At 39.7% G+C, this 18332-nt stretch overlaps 1 protein-coding gene across 2 annotated transcripts in view; it reads left to right on the top strand.

The window, feature by feature from the left end:
- Positions 1 to 225: 225 nt before the first annotated feature.
- The window catches only part of otud7a (OTU deubiquitinase 7A), a 42144-nt gene continuing 24037 nt past the window's right edge, over positions 226 to 18332 (top strand). Inside the window, exon 1 of one of the 2 annotated variants that reach the window (XM_028586449.1) lies at positions 226 to 333. The gene's annotated coding sequence lies outside the window, so the exon portion shown is untranslated. Of the gene's footprint in view, positions 334 to 1923; positions 1989 to 18332 lie in introns of those variants that run through there. The other variant, XM_028586450.1, reaches the window with a different exon arrangement.

Here is an 18332-nt window from a genome sequence, read left to right as displayed (position 1 = left end):
TACCTCAGAACTTGGTAAAAAAAAAAAAAAAAAAAAAGAAGAAGAAGAAAAAAAATGAACTGAAGTGTTTTGTTTTTGTCAAAGCACAGCGGCCTCTCGCGGCTCCTTCCCGGATGTGTATCGGAGGGCGTGAGCCAAACGTCTTCAGCGGCTGACGTCACGCGGCAGCGGCGGTCGGAGGAGGCGTGGCTTTGTTCTGCTGCAGCGGAGAAATATGACATGGGGATGAGCGAGAGGGAGGGAGAGAGTGAGACTGCCAGATAGGAATTAACGGTTCGTCAGAGGTCTGGACTGAAAACGTTAGGATGGGGAGTAATGACTGAAAACAGAACGGTAAGAGACAGACCTGTTTTCGTTTTATTCTCCACATTCAGCGCGACAGGGCCGATTCATGGCTCATTTGATAGTGAACACAATAGGCTATCACTGCAGACAGGTGCACCTGTCTTTATGCGAGTACGTGCTTCGATGCATTCAACTTCAGGTTCCGTGCGAATACCTTTTATTTTAGGTCGAAGGCGAATGCATCGAGGCCACAAATCTCATCGGCGGTTTGGGATGAGACGAGTCTGACAGTTAAATGCTGTAAACATGGATGTGGTCTTCAATCTGTATGCTTAGTCACAGACCTTTTGTGATGTAGGAACATACAGTAGCAATGTAATATATATCTGAGACAGCTGAGTGTATTTTGTGATGGTGGCTTATCCTAAAACAAATAGCATATTAGCCTATTGAGGCTATAAAGCCTTGAAGGCTTTGGTTCCTTTTTACAGATGGAATATTAATCATCACAGTGTATTTTGGGCCAGATGGCTTAACATGTAAATAGTGTTGAAATAGCCTTCAGAACAGATATAGTAAATCACAGCATTTTCACTGTCCATTAAACATAGGAAGCCTTACAATAACTGCAAATACCACTGTCTGGTTTAATTCTGATGCCCATGTACGTTCAATGTATTGTTGGCCTGGTTCAATATCTACCAACTACGCCTGCCTGTAAAAATGGTGAGGACAATTCATTGCTTTGGTATTAAAAGCATATGCATGTCCCCTGACAAAGACCTAGGCTACATAATAAAACCTTTAATCTATCATTAATATCAGATTATATTTGAGCTGCATGGGTACACTAGTGAAATTAACTCTTTCCTCCTGGTCATTTGGCAGACGATGATTTACATCAAACCAACTTGTTGTTTGCTGTCTTACCATTACAACTTATTCTGCCACCTATTAACCCTGTCCGAATGCTTCACTTGGGCATGCGAGACGGGCCTCTGACAGTGGTCTATCTGATTTGGAGACAGCTTGAATAGACGGGGTAGAGATACAAAGCAGGGCCCGTAGCTACCAGGCCAAGCCAAGCCAGGCCATGCCAGCTCCACAGAGGGCTTCGGTGCAGCAGGGCACTGGGGAGAGGGCGCTTGGCACCTGATCAGTTACCACAGTGAATTCTGTTCCTGTCACTGGCATTTAGCTCCAGAACAGCAGAGCAGAGATGACGGTTGTTGTTGAACCTAGTTGGGCTTTCATGTCACTGTGGCAGTGCCGCTTTATCAAAGTGCTTCTCGACTGATACAAAATGACATTCCTTTGCAAACATCTGTGCCAGTTGCCCACTACCTACTTAAAAAACTAAGACAAAAACATTAGCCTACACTCACTAGCTATCAAGGAGAAAAAAACACTGGTTGCATTATAGGAAGTGTTTTTCCGCTGGTATCATTAGGTAGGAATCTAAAAGAACAATCAAAATAAATCATCTTGTGGACCCTGAAAAGCACCTGCAAAGAATTCCATGTCTCCATGCCTGATTCCCCTAAAGGTTAGTCCTTCAGTGGACATGAAATGAGTCAAGTGCCCATGGTAATAATGGCCCAATCACTGCAGGGCTTTGAAGTGGGACCTGTTCTTCAGACATCTCTACAGGTGGGGTAGCAATGTTAAGGCAGAGGGAGGTCAGCTAGAGGCCACGGAGAGAGGTACAGGGGCTCTTCACACACATCAAAATTGGGGGGGGTGTGGGGGTCCAGAGTCACTGCACTGTGGTCATACATGAGTCTTGATATTGGACAGATCCTTTTGGGGAAATTTGTCTCCAAGCCTGTCTCAAAGATTTTTGTGAATATGTGGCAACATGAAATATACCTCCAAATCACAGACACATTAAGTTGTAAGCCTTCTGCCATAAAGCTGTAATAAATCCTTACACCAGTATATCCTGCCATGCTGTGGTAAATGTTTCAACCACAGAAGTGTTGTAATACATTTACTGCAGAAACCGTTCTACCAGGATTTATGAACTTTCTATAATAAATTTAGATTTGGCAATGTTTGCAAGGTCAGAGCTTGTGTTTTACATTTGTTTGTTTTTGATGTCTAAATTGCTGAAGAGGTATCCTACATGTCTTGTAACCATAATCAAAGGGACCTAATAGGATTCTGAAAGGATGTTTGAATGCCTGGACTTTAGGTACTGGAGACAAAAAAATCCTAATTTGAGCCACAATGAGGAAATCTGGATTGGGTATAGTTTTTTTTTTTAAGATTATTGTTTTGGGGCTTTTCCCTTTATTGTGTAGAGACAGTGTATAAACATGAAAGGGGGAGAGAGATGGGGGATGAAACGCAGCAAAGGGCAGCAGGTCGGATTTGAACCCGTGCCGCTGCAGGACTCAGCCGACATGGGGCGAATGCTCTTACTGGGTGAACTAGAGGACGCCCCATGAACACTTATTTTAAACCATGAAAAAAAGTGACATTAGCTATTAAGGCACAATCCTCTTTTGAATACAATATATTTATATATTATAATATAGAATTAGGAGTCTTTCCAGTGAATCATTTAATGAAGTTTTCCTTAATCTAACTAATAGTCATTAGAGGAAGTCTGTTTAAAGGCACTTTTAAGGTACATTGGCATCAGAATTCAATCATAATGGCCACTGTTTGATTTCTAAAATTGGGAATGAACCTTTCAGAGCATAATCTTTTTTTATCTGAAACTTCCAGATTCTGAAACCAAAACCTACCTGTTGAATACACAAGTCACTAAACAAAATGCTGTTTGATACATATAACTTACATTTAATCAATTATTTTGCTGCTTCAAGAAGATTATGCTTCACCATTAGAGCTCCATGAACTCTCACCACCTTTTGAAGTGTGTTCATATGGTGTAACACTTTCAAACATTTTGGTCACTGATCCTTGCCAAGTACTTGGATTATTTTGCATACTGCTTGGTTTTTTAGCTATACACCTATCATATGTTTTTAGGTGCTGGTACAGGTTGGTAGTGTTGCCCCGTGAAGTAGCAACTGTAACAAGGCAGGTTTTGCACAATACCTGACAGTGGGCAACATCTTTTTTAAAGCCAAAATAGTCCCACACGACTGATGTACTGTTCCTCTTTGACACTAACAGTGTACTAACAGTACTACCCCTGAAGACACCATGTAGCATGTGTGATTATGGCTATTATGGTGTAACAGACATAGTGATGGCTGAGGTTTCAGTTAAAAATACAATTAAAAGTTTTGCAATAGATGATGTTTCTGTTGAACATTTTTATGGCAACCACAGTTTGGTGATTTGAGTTGATTTGGCATACACATTTTTTTACAGTTGCACACATTGTCTGAGATTGAACTGTCATCACCGATGACAAGGTGTTGTCATCAAGACTGAGAGAGTGACACCCTCTAACAGAAACACAGGTTGTGTGTTTATGTGTGACAGACAGAGCTTTTTCTCAGTCTTTATCCAAATGTGACACAGGCAGCAACAGGGGTTGAATGTTGTGTTTTGCCAAGAAGATATCCTCTGTGACAGACATAGCTTGTGTATGCGTGTGTCTGCGCCTCGTTCAGCTAATTGCATTTGTGTTGCTTCACTTGTCTGGTGCTGAGTCTGGGAGCAAGCTGGCTGCTGGAGACGTCTGTCATTCTAACATTCTCCCCACAAGGCCCAATGGGCACAGCCATCCCCTGCCCTGCCTTTGAATCAGCAAGGGAGCAGTTTCTAAATCAAACAGAATGCTGTTGCACAGGATACCCTTGGTGACTCAATTTAGATTCATGCAGGCCCACAGCGTAGGTAATTTTCATTCATTCAGAAAAAGAAGTCAGGCCTCTCTGTAAAACCCCGCTGCATTTGTTGGAAACTCAGTGTATCTCCATTTTGTCTCACAGTTTATTTCCGCTGAAGGAGATATTAAAAGTGAAATGCAGGTTACGCGCCACCCTGAGAAGAGCAGTAGTGCACTTGTTCAGCTTGCGTCATTCATTTTCTTAAGTAGATAAAACAAATGCTGTCTGTCACTGCCCTTTCTTTCATCGCCATAAGATGCAGCACATCTCAACACACGTTTAACAAAACTCATTCACAGAATGTTGGGGAGAAAATTTGCCGCTGTAGTAATATTTTGCCCATTATTTGTGAGAGGATGAAGAAGAGATCTGAGATGACTTAAGAGGGTCAGGCTTATGTTTTTGTACAATATAGTTATAATATATCTTAATTATAGTTATAGTTAGTTTTTTAAAAACTTATTTTGATGTCAAATACAAATACTGTACATGCATTCAGAGTTGTATTAATTTCACAAGAATATGTGGCAGAGGTCTGCTCAGATTATTTACCCTGTAACTACTTTCCTCCCACTGCTTTTTGAATGCCTCTGCCACGCACTCTCATAAGCTTATCGGCCATCCCCCCACCCACATACTGTAATTTCTCAACTGTGGGGTCTGGACCCCGTGTTAGGTCACTTGACATGTAGATTGTGTTATTGGAAACTTCCAAGTTTGATTCTGGTTTGGTCTAAAGTGGCCAACGTAAAAGTTTATATAAAAGAGTTTGTGGATTATCCACATTAACTGTTGAACTATGCTCTAATCAAGTATCATCGACAGGCACAGTTTGGTTATCAGATATAATTGACTATTGCAGTAAGTAAGTAGTAGATTAGGTAGAGTAAGAAGTGCATTCAATCCTGTTCCTCTGCTTGGTAAAAGTATGTTAATATTGTAGCACAGTGCTAAAAACATCGTTTGAATTCCAGTCTGTCTGTTTGAGCAAAGTTTTATTTACTGGCTAGATTGTTTGAGTCTTAACAATTTTTTAGCTTCAGAGCATTTTTCTATTACCTCTGATGAGAATACAGTGGCCAGTGGCCATGGTTAGATTTAAATTATGTGTTGTAATTCAGATTCAGAATATTTTTTCTGTCAGCAACAAGGACTATTATATAAGTATATATTATAGTGCTGTCAAACAATTAAAATATTTAATTGCGATTAATTGCATTAATGTCATAGTTAACTCGCAATTAATCACACATTTTTATCTATTCTAAATGTCCCTTGATTTCTTTTTGTCCCATTATTTTTTCTCATTTTAATGCTCTTATCAATATGGAAAAGTGGATCGGCTTGCTTTGTGCTTTTGTCGCCTGGCTTTGACGAGGTGGCGGAGAATTTGCATCAGCTGTGTGCTTGGCCATCAAGTAGTATTTCAGACTGGACATGCTGCGATGATAGCTCAGTTCACAACGACAAAACACACAGACCACGTTGGTCTTGTCAGTGGAACCATTTGGCAACTTTTTAAAAGTAAACTTTCTATTCAGAATCTTATTGGCATCCATTTCGGCGTCTCATGCTCGCCATCCACTCAAAACGTAACGTTAGCCTACTAGCTACCCTTTGGCCAGCTCGCAAGCCCAAACAAGTGTGTGTGGCGTGCCTGTTGTTTTGTTTCCGGTCTAGCTAGATCCGTTGTGGTGTTGTAGTTTTTCTAACGTTACTTGTTGCAACAGCATGTGAAAAAAAACTACAAAGTTTGCTAGGACAGAAAGAACGTTAATCTCACGATAAAAAAAATGTACGCCATTAAAATGGGTTTGCGTTAACGGCATTAATAACGTGTTTAACTGACAGCACTAATTATATTTATAGGTTGTACCAGAAAAGGTTTATGTGGTTTAATTTTCAGAAAACACCATATATTTGTTGTACTGCACACTGCTGCAGCTCATCTTTTGATGTGTGTTGAGCTCTCTGTTTTAGCTTCAGATTGACTCACTTCTGTACTGTCTTTGTTGGGAGTCGCACATGCGCAGTAAGTACTGCTAGCTAGTCAGTTGCAGAGCATGAGGGAGTGCCGTAACTTTTGTTTAAAAGTATTGAAATTAATATCGATATTGCAATATTCATAATCACATTTTGTCAATATCGTGCAACCCTAGCTAGCAGCTAGGCGAGCATTATAACGTGTGTTACAAAGTGACGCACGTTCGTCACGGAAGTAAAGGCTGGACTACAATAGAGCAATTTGAGTTTGGAGCAATTTGTGAACAGTGTTTTCTGTTGGAGATGGTAAGTCCCTTTAGGGTGGACTTTGGGCTTTTTCACTTTGTAAACCTGTACGTGCACAAAAAGATATATAACACAATAAAGAAAAGGGGAAAAGCCAAAAAGCATAATATGAGCACTTTAAAATGCGGAAAAATGTTGATCAGTGTTCCCCAAAGCCCAAGATGACGTCCCAAAGAAAAATACGATAGTATGTAATGATTCATTGACATTGTACATAAAACAAAGAATGGCTGAAAGTGGTCTCTCTCATACACTTTGAGCCCCCCACTAAAGTGACTAATGAAATCACAAATAGTCAAGTTCCAGTTAGGAAAATATATTGCCAAAAGGTGGCTTGACAGGGTGAATACAAGCAATGCCTTTTTGCATGTATTTCTTTGTGTATGTGAGTTGTGTGTGGTTTAATTCAATGGATGCACGCAACAGTCAAAAACAAAGGCAGTAACACCCGTATTAGAACCTAATTGGCCTCAATACTGGAATTCAGAAATTGAATAGCATCTTCATGAAGTACACTGGTGGGACGAAATATCAATATAATTAATAATTTACCTTACCTTAAAGTGACTGCACCCAACTACAAACTGCACCAGAGGTGTTGCCTTCCCCTTTTGCTATGTAGATCTCTAGTGGGCAGTGGTGGAAGAAGTATTTGGATCCTTTACTTAAGTAAAGTAATAATACCACACTGTAAAAATACTCTGTTACAAGTAAAAGTCCTGCATTGAAAATAATCAAAACATCAACTAAGTGTTTAATCGTATATTTAATTCAGCTGTACTTGTAGGCCTATATATTGTTGGGTTGTTTAATTTATGATAAAACATATTTTATAAACTACATGTGTTTTATGTGCAAACATCTTAATTTGTTAAGTAACTAGTAACTAAAGCTGTCAGATTAATGTGTTGGAATAAAAAGTATAATATTTCCCTCTGAATTGTAGTGGAGTAGAAGTAGAAAGTGTCATGAAAAGAAAAGACTCAAGTAAAGTACAAGTACCTCAAATGTGTACTTAAGTACAGTACTTGAGTAAATGTACTTAGTTACATTCCACCACTGCTAGTGGCTTTATGTATCTTGCTGAAAGACAAACCAAAAGCAGTTGCAGACTGAAGGAACAGCTACACAGCTAGTATTTGTTTTACAGTTTTTTTCGATTGATAAACAACAGTGGGCACAACTGGAGTCACATGTTCAAAACTATAACTACAGTCTGCACACCAGCAGTTCATGTGGACCAAACTCTAGTTCGTTTTTCATTGCTTGAACACAGTTTTCAAAACTCTACACACTTATCCCATGACTTTAACCACAACGTGCACAACACTGTAGATTTACAGCACTTTGTTCAAATGCTAACACACTGCTGTCAAAACTGTAAACCACACATTCAAAACAGAATAGATTTCAGTCTGGTGCCTATCAAACACTGCTGATTGCAGTTTTAGCTGAAAGCCTAAGCAAGTGTCTTATTTTAGACTAGTTAGTGAACATATATGGTATTTATACAGAGAAAGCTCAGAAAGTATTTTTTTGTATACAAACACCAAATAAGAATGAAACAATTCTACACTGTACCGTTTGAGAGAAACGGGTAAAAGATCAGAGATACCAATATGTCCAGGTAAGATGTCTGAGGTTATGTACACAGCTATAAAAAAGTGAAAAACACTATATCTTTACAATAGTAAAACTGCGTTCTTACTGTTTTTCAGAAAGTAATGGAGGTGAAAGCAATAGAAACACCACATTCATTTTTATTTAGAGATGATGCAGGCATCCAATGTGATGAAGAAAACCTGCCACATGATGCTGGAGAGAGGCAGGATTAGTCACACTATTCTTTGTTACTGTTACGTATGTACCTTTAGTTTTTTTGCCCAGTAATTCCATAAATTACTAGAGATAAAATACTATATTGAAGAAAACTGCTGATTTTCATTTCTTCTTGTTTACCTTATGTAAAAATTGGTATATTATACAATCTATATTTTTACCTTAAATAAACTGTTGAGTAGTGTCAAGTCACTCAAATTGTTCAAACTGTAAAGATGAAAAAGTTTGTAATTTGTGTATTGGTGTTTGACGCTAGTGTTTTTACCTTCAGTGTGTTCTGAGTTCCAGTGTGTGTTATCTCAGTGAGGCTTGTGCATAGTGTTTGGCTGCACTGAGCCTGTTTTGAGACGTGTGTTAAGAGTTGTGTTGCTTTGAATGAGTTTTGCGGGTGATGTGAACTGTTTAGCTCAGGTGACTGTTGGTAGTGCAGACTGTAGTTTGAGTTTTGCACATGTGACTCCAGTTGTGCTCACTGTCGTTTAGCAATCGGAAAAAACTGTAATTGGTAACTAACTGGTGAAAGATCACCACAGCATTTTTGTGGTAAAGCCAGAAAACTCCTTTTTCTATTCAGGAACCTACGGGTTTATGGGTTTTCATGTCTTTTTCTTCAGATACTAAATTAAGAACAAGGTTATGTGATATTGCCCTCACCGCCTACTAGAGTATACCCACGCACACACTTAATCCAACACTGAACTATACAGGTATTGTGAGACGTAGAGCCGAGATATAACAGGTGTCAAAACAATCTCTTCCAGCGTTTCCTTTCTTATTGGATCTGTGGAGATAATAAAATTCTTATATTTGGGGGTCATTGTAGTGCATCGTAGTCGCCCTATGATTGAAGCAGAGTTTCAGCTGAATACAATTAGTCCCCTGATATTTCTGTTCATCTCAGATGCTTGTTTAAAAAAAGCTACTAAGTGTTCTAGCCATCCTGACATTGTGCTCTGCTTTGCAGTAAATGCTGTTTTACAGTTGTGTTTTTTTTCATGGTACCAAGATGAAATAATCAGGTTGACAAGAGAACATGAGGTACTGTACAGCTGCTTAGCCAAGCTATATGTGGCTGTGTGTGTGTGTGTGTGTGTGTGTGTGTGTGTGTGGATTCCGAAGAGGCATCATTATAACCTCTGTACATATCCTTTGGGCTTGAATGTAAAAACAATATACTGCACACACGCCTAATTATCACTGACCTGACAATTTTGTCAGATAGTGCCTATCAAGCTTGTTCTGCTTTGTTGTCCTTGTTTTTAGCCGTATGTCTTTTTCTGTTTATGTACATTTAGAGCAACAAAAAGCTGGACTCAAATTCCTTGTATGTGTTCAAACTTACTTGGCCATTAAAGCCAAGTGCCATGATTCTGATTGAATCTACTATCTTCAAGCTTCATGTACATAGGTCTTTGAGCTAGCGGGCGAGGACGGTGGAAGGCGAAGTAAGCAAGCAAAAGATTTGTGTGTGTTCAATACTTGAGAGGACACCCTCCCTTAGCACAAACTCAGATAGGAAACACCGGCTGGCTTTAGCCAGTTGGTCGGTTTATTTTAATTTGGAAAGCAAGCAGTTCTTCATGTTTCTTCTGTGTATATGCAACATCCCAGCTTCCATGCTTTTATTCCCCTTTTTATCTTATCATTAATACACCTAACACTGTGTATTGTAATTGTGTAATTTAGCACACACAGACATCATGCTTTTTTACTTTTCTTCTCAAATCAACAGAAAGGCTGAAACCTTTTTCTTTGGTGAGCCTTTGGTCTCTAGTCACAGCTGTCTGCTTGTGGCATTCTGTTGAAAAGGGCCCAGTCTGGAAAAGAGGTATTGGCCGCTGTGGTAGGGAGGCTGGAGGGACTGACATTTTAAGGGGTTACGATCTTGTTCTGTGCCCCTCCGCAACCATCTCTTTGTTTGGGTGCACGCTGCACACACAGCTGTGCTGCAGCTCTGTTAGAACTGAAGGTTTGAGGTCAGACAGAAAAATTATAAGTTGCTCTGTTACATGGATGTATTGCTTGTATTGTAAATACTAAATAATGCTTTTTAGGAAATATGATGTGCATCCTGTTGTTTTTGAACCTGAAATAATCAAACACAGATGAAGCTGTAATATATGTCATTTTGATGGCAAATTAATTCCCTGAGCTGAAACTGAAAGGTTTGTGTCCCTTAGGTAGTTACACAGTGCAGTGCTCATGCTGGCCACTGCAGCATTAATTGAAATTTACCTCAAATATTAATGCGATGATGCATTTAGTGCCAATTGACAACAGCTCTTCCCTCCATGCATATGCTGTGCTGGCAGTGTGCAGCGCAGCAATGAAATGCAAAGTGACATTATTGCTTCCAGCAGCATCTTTCTTGCAGCATGTGAGGGGGGGTGCTGCCCAGACGTCTGGCTTTCTTTAAGTTCAGAGAAGGATTAAGAAAGAAGGTTTCTCTGCAGTTATCACACACACTGTCTAGAGGTCAAGAGTTTAGGGTGGTACATTCTCCTGCTTCGTGTCAAAGGGTGGTTAGTGTTTGACTGACATGCAACTGTGTCTGTTCCACCATCTTTTTGGCTTTCTTGTTGTTTGCTTCTCAATCTTATTGCCACTGGAAGGTGGGGCTCAGCAGTTGATTTCTCAGGGTGTCACGGCAAATAAATGCTGTCTGTGGGTCCTGAAGGCAGGGGAAGTCCCACTAGTAATGGAGCATAATGCATGCATAAGGAGGGACTGGGCACACTCCCAGGTGGTGACTGGAGAGAAAGACAGACACGTAGATGGAGCTCTCAAAAATCAAAATGGCTTAACTTGATGAGCCAGTGCAAGGTGAAGAGCCCTCGCTTGAATACATCGTCCCAAGCACTGATTAAAACACGTCATACATTCCACATGGCTGCCTATAATATCATCTATATGGCGGCTTATAAACATGTACACGCACACATATGCTGCCCTGAGCACTGTAGTGAGGCACATACACAACCACCACAAGTACAAGCTTGCCGTTGTGGCTGCAGGAGGACGAGGAGGGACAGAGATTGAGGTTGACTGACTGATATGAAGGCTGAATAGCAAGTGGTGCTTCCAGTCTGCATTGAAATTCACTGATTGAATCTTGTGCTCTCAAGCAAGGACTGAGAAATAGAGAGGAAGTGCTTCGTTTGTAGTTTGGTGAGACATTGTAATATCCCATTACATGAATTTTCCATGCCACTTACGTGCACGTTGTTATGAAGCACGCTAATGTATTGTGTTGATTAGTCAGTACTGATGCACATTCACACACATTTGTGTACTCACACACTCATGCACTCCAGAGAGGGAGATCATAGGGTGTTTTATCTATCAGTGTTGAGCACAGCAGTTTTAGACTGTTGGTGCTTGGCCCTGCTAACTGCAGCTCAGCTCACACACTGGTGATGAAGCCATAGTTGGCCCGACAGAGCTGTGTGTACGAGCCAGAACGTAAGATTTTGTTCCCTGCCTGCCTTGAAGAATCCAAAATATTCTGTCCAGCAGAGGATGGATCAGACTCACTTGAGGTTTGAGTAACTTAGTTTGTGTTTAACCAACAAGCCAGCATCTTATGTCCGACCCTTGCTGGACAAGTCCCTTGCCACTATTTTGTAAATTGGGCTCAGGTTTCAGGTTTTTCAGAAGCTGGAGTGAGCTAGTCCTCCACAAGGAGAATGCATTGAATCGGTCACTCAGATCAACTGTATCTTTCATAAATGTTTTCTTTTGTTTTGATATTGTTCCTTTTTTCTCAACCACATTCTGTGGTCATTTTTTATTTACAACAAGCTGACAAATGTGCTGTTTCTGTATGAAGCCTTTATTAGAGATCATCATGTGTCATCTGTGGGTTTTCTTTTTTAGGATACATCATACAATCAGCAATCGGCAAATTATTTCATCTGAAGATAAAACGTTTGATGTATTTAATATCAACAAATTGCTTAGATCAGATCATATAGCACAATCAATCCAAGACATAGGGCTAGAAGAATTACTGATTAACATCCAAACCAATTAAAACAAACAAAAATAGGTCAAAAGACTATACATATACAGTATATTACAGTTTTTTCCGATTGCTAAACAACAGTGGGCACAACTGGAGTCACGTGCAAAACTCAAACTACAGTCTGCACTACCAACAGTCACATGAGCTAAACAGTTCACATCACCTGCAAAACAGGCTCAGTGCAGCCAAACACTATGCACAAGCCTCACTGAGATAACACACACTGTCACTCAGAACACATCAGGGTAAAAACACTAGCGTCAAACACCAATAAAGAAATTACAAACTTTTTCATCTTTACAGTTTGAACAATTTGAGTGACTTTTACACTACTCAATAGTTTATTTAAGGACAAAATATAGATTGTATAGCATACCAATTTTTACATAAGGTAAAAAAGAAGGAATGAAAATCAGCAGTTTTCTTCAATATAGTATTTTGTCTCTAGTAATTTATGGAATTACTGGGGAAAAAAAACTAAAAGGTACATACGTAACAGTACCAAAGAATAGTGTGACTAATCCTGCCTCGCTCCAGCATCATGTGGCAGGTTTTCTTCATCACATTGGATGTCTGCATCATCTCTAAATACTAATGAATGTGGTGTTTCTATTGCTTTCACCTCCATTACTTTCTGAAAAACAGTAAGAACGCAGTTTTACTATTGTAAAGATATAGTGTTTTTCACTTTTTTATAGCTGTGTACATAACCTCAGACATCTTACCTGGACATATTGGTATCTTTGATCTTTTACCTGTTTCTCTCAAACGGTACAGTGTATAATTGTTTCATTCTTATTTCGTATTTGTATACAAAAAAAGGCTTTCTGAGCTTTCTCTGTATAAATACCGTATATGTTCACTAACTAGTCTAAAATAAGACACCTACTTAGGCTTTCAGCTAAAACTGCAATCAGCAGTGTTTGATAGGCACCAGACTGAAATCTAGGCTATTCTGTTTTTAATGTGTGGTTTACAGTTTTGACAGCAGTGTGTTAGCATTTGAACAAAGTGCTGTAAATCTACAGTGTTGTGCACGTTGTGGTTAAAGTCATGGGATAAGTGTGTAGAGTTCTGAAAACTGTGTTCAAGCAATGAAAAACAAACTAGAGTTTGGTCCACATGAATTGCTGCTGTGCCGACTGTAGTTAGAGTTTTGCACATGTGACTCCAGTTGTGCCCACTGTCGTTTAGCAATCGAAAAAAACTGTAAAGAATGCCTATTACTAGCTCCCTATGCCCTAGCCTAAGTGATGTCTTCAAAACCCAAACATATCCAATTTTTTTGGATTTGTATTTATTATAAGGATCCCTAGTAGCTGACATCTAGACGACCAGCTAGTCTTCCTGGGGTCCAAAACAACATTTAATCAGACAATATTAAAGCATTTCATGACACATACAGAAAATAAAATAAACATAACAATATCTGCGTGTAAAACTAAATAACAAGTAAGCAACCAAAATTTAAAAAATTTAAAAAATTTTAATTATATAAGAGAAAGAAAGAGAGAAAGCAGAGCATATTTGTTGTAGATCAATTTTCTGTCAATCAACTAATCATTTTTATACACATAGGCCTATTTAAGAATGATACAGTCTGGAGAACCCTCCTGGAGGTGGGTCACAGTCTGACACCAGATGTTCTGCCACTGGCAGGTTCAGCAGCAGCTCGTCAATGTGTGACATCCAGCCTTTATAAAAAGGTACAGTTCATCTTCTATCATCACACTAACAAGTGAAGTCAAGCTGGTCTTGCAGCAGGAGAGGGTGTGATGACAGGATTCACTTTGTGTTCATGCCATTTTGTTTGTTTTTTACGAACTAATAGAAATTTGCAAATATTTTGTTAAGCTAACTTGTTTAAGCAGGTTTATGGAAAGAAAAAAACCCATAAATTATAAGACTTTTGTAATGCAATGAACATCATTTTTCCTTACAGCATCAGTATTTCGTGCTGTGACATACAGTCCACTTGGGGCACTCAGTCTACTCTGACATCTAAATAAACTCACATTTGCAAAATATAATAGCTGTAAAATAGAAGCTGCCATTTAAAAAGCTTGTAACATTGGTGTGCATGTATAGGATTTGCTGCCGGACCATATTCCAGGTACAGAGGATATTGCAGTGCAAAGAGTGGTATCTAAGTGTTTGTACTGTATGTTCACCTCCCACCTGCTGTGTGTATCTGCCTTGCATGTGGGCGATCACAGGTCACTATGGAGACAATTATCTCATCCTATGATCTGATATCTGATCCTATTATTGTAAAATAACTACGTATATACACTCACATCATGGAAAAATAACCTGTTGCGCTTTCGCATGCAATGATGGACGTTATGGAATAGAAAATCTGTATTATGACAAATAAGCTTGTGACGATGGAAAGAAATTGTGCATAATTTTTCCTGTGATCATCTGTTTTTGCACTCTAAAGTATTCACATACACCAAGTTTTCCTTGTTGAGTTCTGTAGATCCACTCACAGTAAGTCTTGTCACACATTCAAATCAGCCAACTGGTTTACTTGTGGTTTCAAGTTGTGAGACTTTAAATAGTGTTAAACCTAAAAAAGGAAGTAGTAGTTGGGGTGCTGTTGTACAGCATCATTCAGCATGCATAGAATATTTTTTTGTTGCATTTAATTATTTTTGAGTCAAAACGGTAAGCTTTTTGTATTGTTTCACAAGAGATTTCTGACAAAAGGTTAATTAAATTTAAACACCCTGCAGCTGAAGAATTCACACAGGTAAGTTTATTGTCTTGTGTTGTAAAGTGTACTTATAAAATTTGATTGACAGTTGCTAATGATTGATTGAGTAAAGTGGTAATAGTTGTTAAATATACACATGGCACGGATACTACATTTTAAATGTCACTTAATAAAAAAGCAGCTTGTCTTTCGATCCTTAAATTAAAAACCTCAGCAGCGTACAGCTCGCAGCAGGGTACATCCAACCAGGGGGGCTCATTTATAAAAGTTGGCTCTGCTTTAGTGCTTGCATCCAAATTATAGCTGTAATTTATGAAAAAACTCATTTGAACTTGCATGTATTAAGTACTTTGTAGGTGTTTCGTTTATGCCATGATGCTAAAGGCTACATCTGATTGTATAGTGTCTGTGGACCAACGCAGTTGTGTAAACTGATGCCGGAGGAGAATTCCGTGGCCCATCCTCTTGTGTTTGACCAGGGAGTTGATTAAGAAACCATCATCTTTTTTTCAATTGTCTACAAACGGGCCCTTGTGAATACGAAGGGCCTGCGAGCAGGTCCATAGGAGGCAAATGATGCAGTGTGTGTAAGTGCTTTTTGTGAATACAATAAGGAGAATACACAACTTGACTCTGCTCTGTTACTAATACGTCTGCTGCTCAGAAGCTGAGGGGAAATGAGGCAGTAGCTGGTTGCAATGCAAGGCCACACGTTTTCCTCCGTGGTCTTAAAGCTTAAGTGTTTGTATTGACAGCACAAGATCAATAGATTTATACTCTTCATATGAAACTCACAAATCTAAATGCCTAATCCTCTGCAGAGATCTAAGAAGATCCATTACTGTAAAGTTTCTAAAAATATGCATTGGCAGTTATGAAACAAAGAACCTTCTCACAAATTGAGCATTGTGTTTTCAATTGTTTTGCTGTGGTGTGTAATGATGTGTATAGTGTTTACATTTTTGAAAGCTTCGAGCTGCTCTTTTGGTGTGAAAGTTTGAGTTTTGAAGTGAGAAGGTGTGGTTGTGTTTATGTAGCTTTAGAAAAGGGTGTTGTGTTTAGACATTGGGGAACATGGAGGAAACGTTTGTAAAATGTGTTTTAGCATTTGAGAAAAACTGTAACAATCAATCCATCAAACTCCATATAATTCATGGTCAAGAGTTTTCAAATTTACACTACAGTTTGCAAGACTTGCTGGCATTTTAAGTGAGTAGTTGCTCTGGTTTCAAAATGAACCCATAGTGCTTTGGTTAAAGTTCAAATAAACAGAGGACACACACAGTATATTAATATTTTTACTGTTCATGTGAATTATGCATGACACTGAAGGATATTTCAGTCCCACTTAGGAGGGCTTGGAGGCACTTGCCAGTGTTCAGCTGAAAGGGTGGAGAGAGGCGTCGGCCGATGTGATCCACCGGGGACAGTTGCAGAATATCCTCTGAGTTTCCGCTGTTGCTCTGTGTGGCTGCTCTCACACTCTTCTCTCACTGTTTCCATGTGTGTTTGTCTCTCTGCCTGCTGTAACACGCAGCATCATCCTAGAACACAACAACTCCAGCAGTGACCTTCTCCGCCTTTACCGGCATCAGCATGTTTGCGTTTGGTTACATAAAAACAAAGATTGTGAGGCTAGCGCTGCACTTTCTTTATCACGTCAGTGTTGGTGTCACATAAACACCTGCATCTTAGTGTGAAAAACTGAAAATGTGATTACGCCTTCAGAAGGTGGGGTCTTTCAAAAAAAATGGTGCTGCTTTTGGTGATTTCTTTTTTTGTTTTTGTTTATTTGTTTGTTTTTGTTTTCTCGAGACCGCAGAGGGTGGGGGGTGGGAGAGGGTTGTTGTTCTTGTTCAGTTGTATTTGTCTGTTCTGTTCTGTATGTTCAAAAAAAATATAAAAATTAAAAAAAGTTGATCTTAAAAAAAACTTTTAAAGGTGCACTATGAGTTCCTGCATGGTTTCAGCGCAATTTAATTTTTGTCTCAAATCTTAGGCATTTCTCCTTGATCCGCCAGCTGCCTCCCCCTGAATACACTGTGAAAAAGCCAGGTCTCTGGGAGACAACACAGGGGTCGTAAACGTCAAACAAATGCTAGGGGCACAGGCTGTGCACCAAAATACAACAAACCACGTTCCAGCCAATCACCAACAAGATGGTTGGGGGAGGGGGTGGGGGTTAGTGACAGTTAAGGTGTAGACACATATAGCCGACGGCCGACCGTTGACAGAAAACCCCGTCGATATGATCAGTCGCGTCCCCGAGGTCCAAAAAACTGCCACAGAACAGACCAAAAAGACGAGAGGAGACGAGACGTAATACATCTCTATAACAGCAGGCGGCGCTAATCTGTAATGTTGCCCAATAAATGAAAACCGACAGCAGATTGGACGAACGCGTCACATGGGTTTGTTTTCTCCGGAAATCCAAAGCCAGACTGTCATGGCGGCCGTTCGGAATACGATCTCATATTGTACTAAAATAGTTCACTGAAACATGTTTCTGAAAACATTTTAAGCGAGAAATAGGCCATGCAGTTGCTGAATCTGTCTTCATTTCAGCTCAACAAAGGTCAGTTTAAAAGATTTTCGTCAGATTTTGAGAGACTCTAATCACCTCATCCCACTCATCATTTCCGGGTGAGTCCCGACGGCCCTGCCGCCGACCAAACATGTCAGGTTGGCAACAATGAACGCCGACAGCCCCCCAGACTGACGACGACACGGGACACACCGAACAGATTCGAGTCACTGACCTCGCCAGACTGTCCTACGGCCGATAATCGGCCTGATGTGTCCCGGCCCTAAGTCAGTTAGTCATGACAGTTACGGAAACATGGGGGAGGGGCAAGCTTGCTCTGTTTTGTTTGGAATTTACTTGGAACGTCAACAGAAGTGACCATGCAGGAACTCATAGTGCACCTTTAAGTGCTGCTGATACCTAAACTTTAGGCTTTTTGAGCTGTTTAGGGAAATGTTTATGAAAAAATGAAGCAGCTTTATACAGTAGCTGACAGTTGTAGTCACACACATTACAAGGCAGATTAAAACCCTGCTCTAAGCATGTCATCAAGTGAGGTAATTTCACATTTTAGTGAAGATTATGTGAAATTAAGAAATGAGTCTTTAATTTTCAATCAGTAATTTAATGTTGGCTGTTCAAGAGCAATACTATCTGTCACTTCTATGAGTAGTCAGTAGACCAAATGGTTTCTAAATGACACATGATGAAAGTAATAGCTTGAAGGGTAATTTATGAATTTGCATATTAACCCTGATGCAGTCCCAGGTGTCTGTCGGTTAGGCGTGTTACAGCAGCTTCAAATTGAACTCAGTCAATCAGAACTGAGGGCCATAACTT

The sequence above is a fragment of the Perca flavescens genome, chromosome 8 (assembly GCF_004354835.1).
Source record: "Perca flavescens isolate YP-PL-M2 chromosome 8, PFLA_1.0, whole genome shotgun sequence".
In the NCBI taxonomy this organism is placed as follows: Eukaryota; Metazoa; Chordata; class Actinopteri; order Perciformes; family Percidae; genus Perca; species Perca flavescens.
The sequence above is the reverse complement of the archived record's forward strand: the minus strand, read 5'-3'. Positions and strand labels throughout refer to the sequence as shown.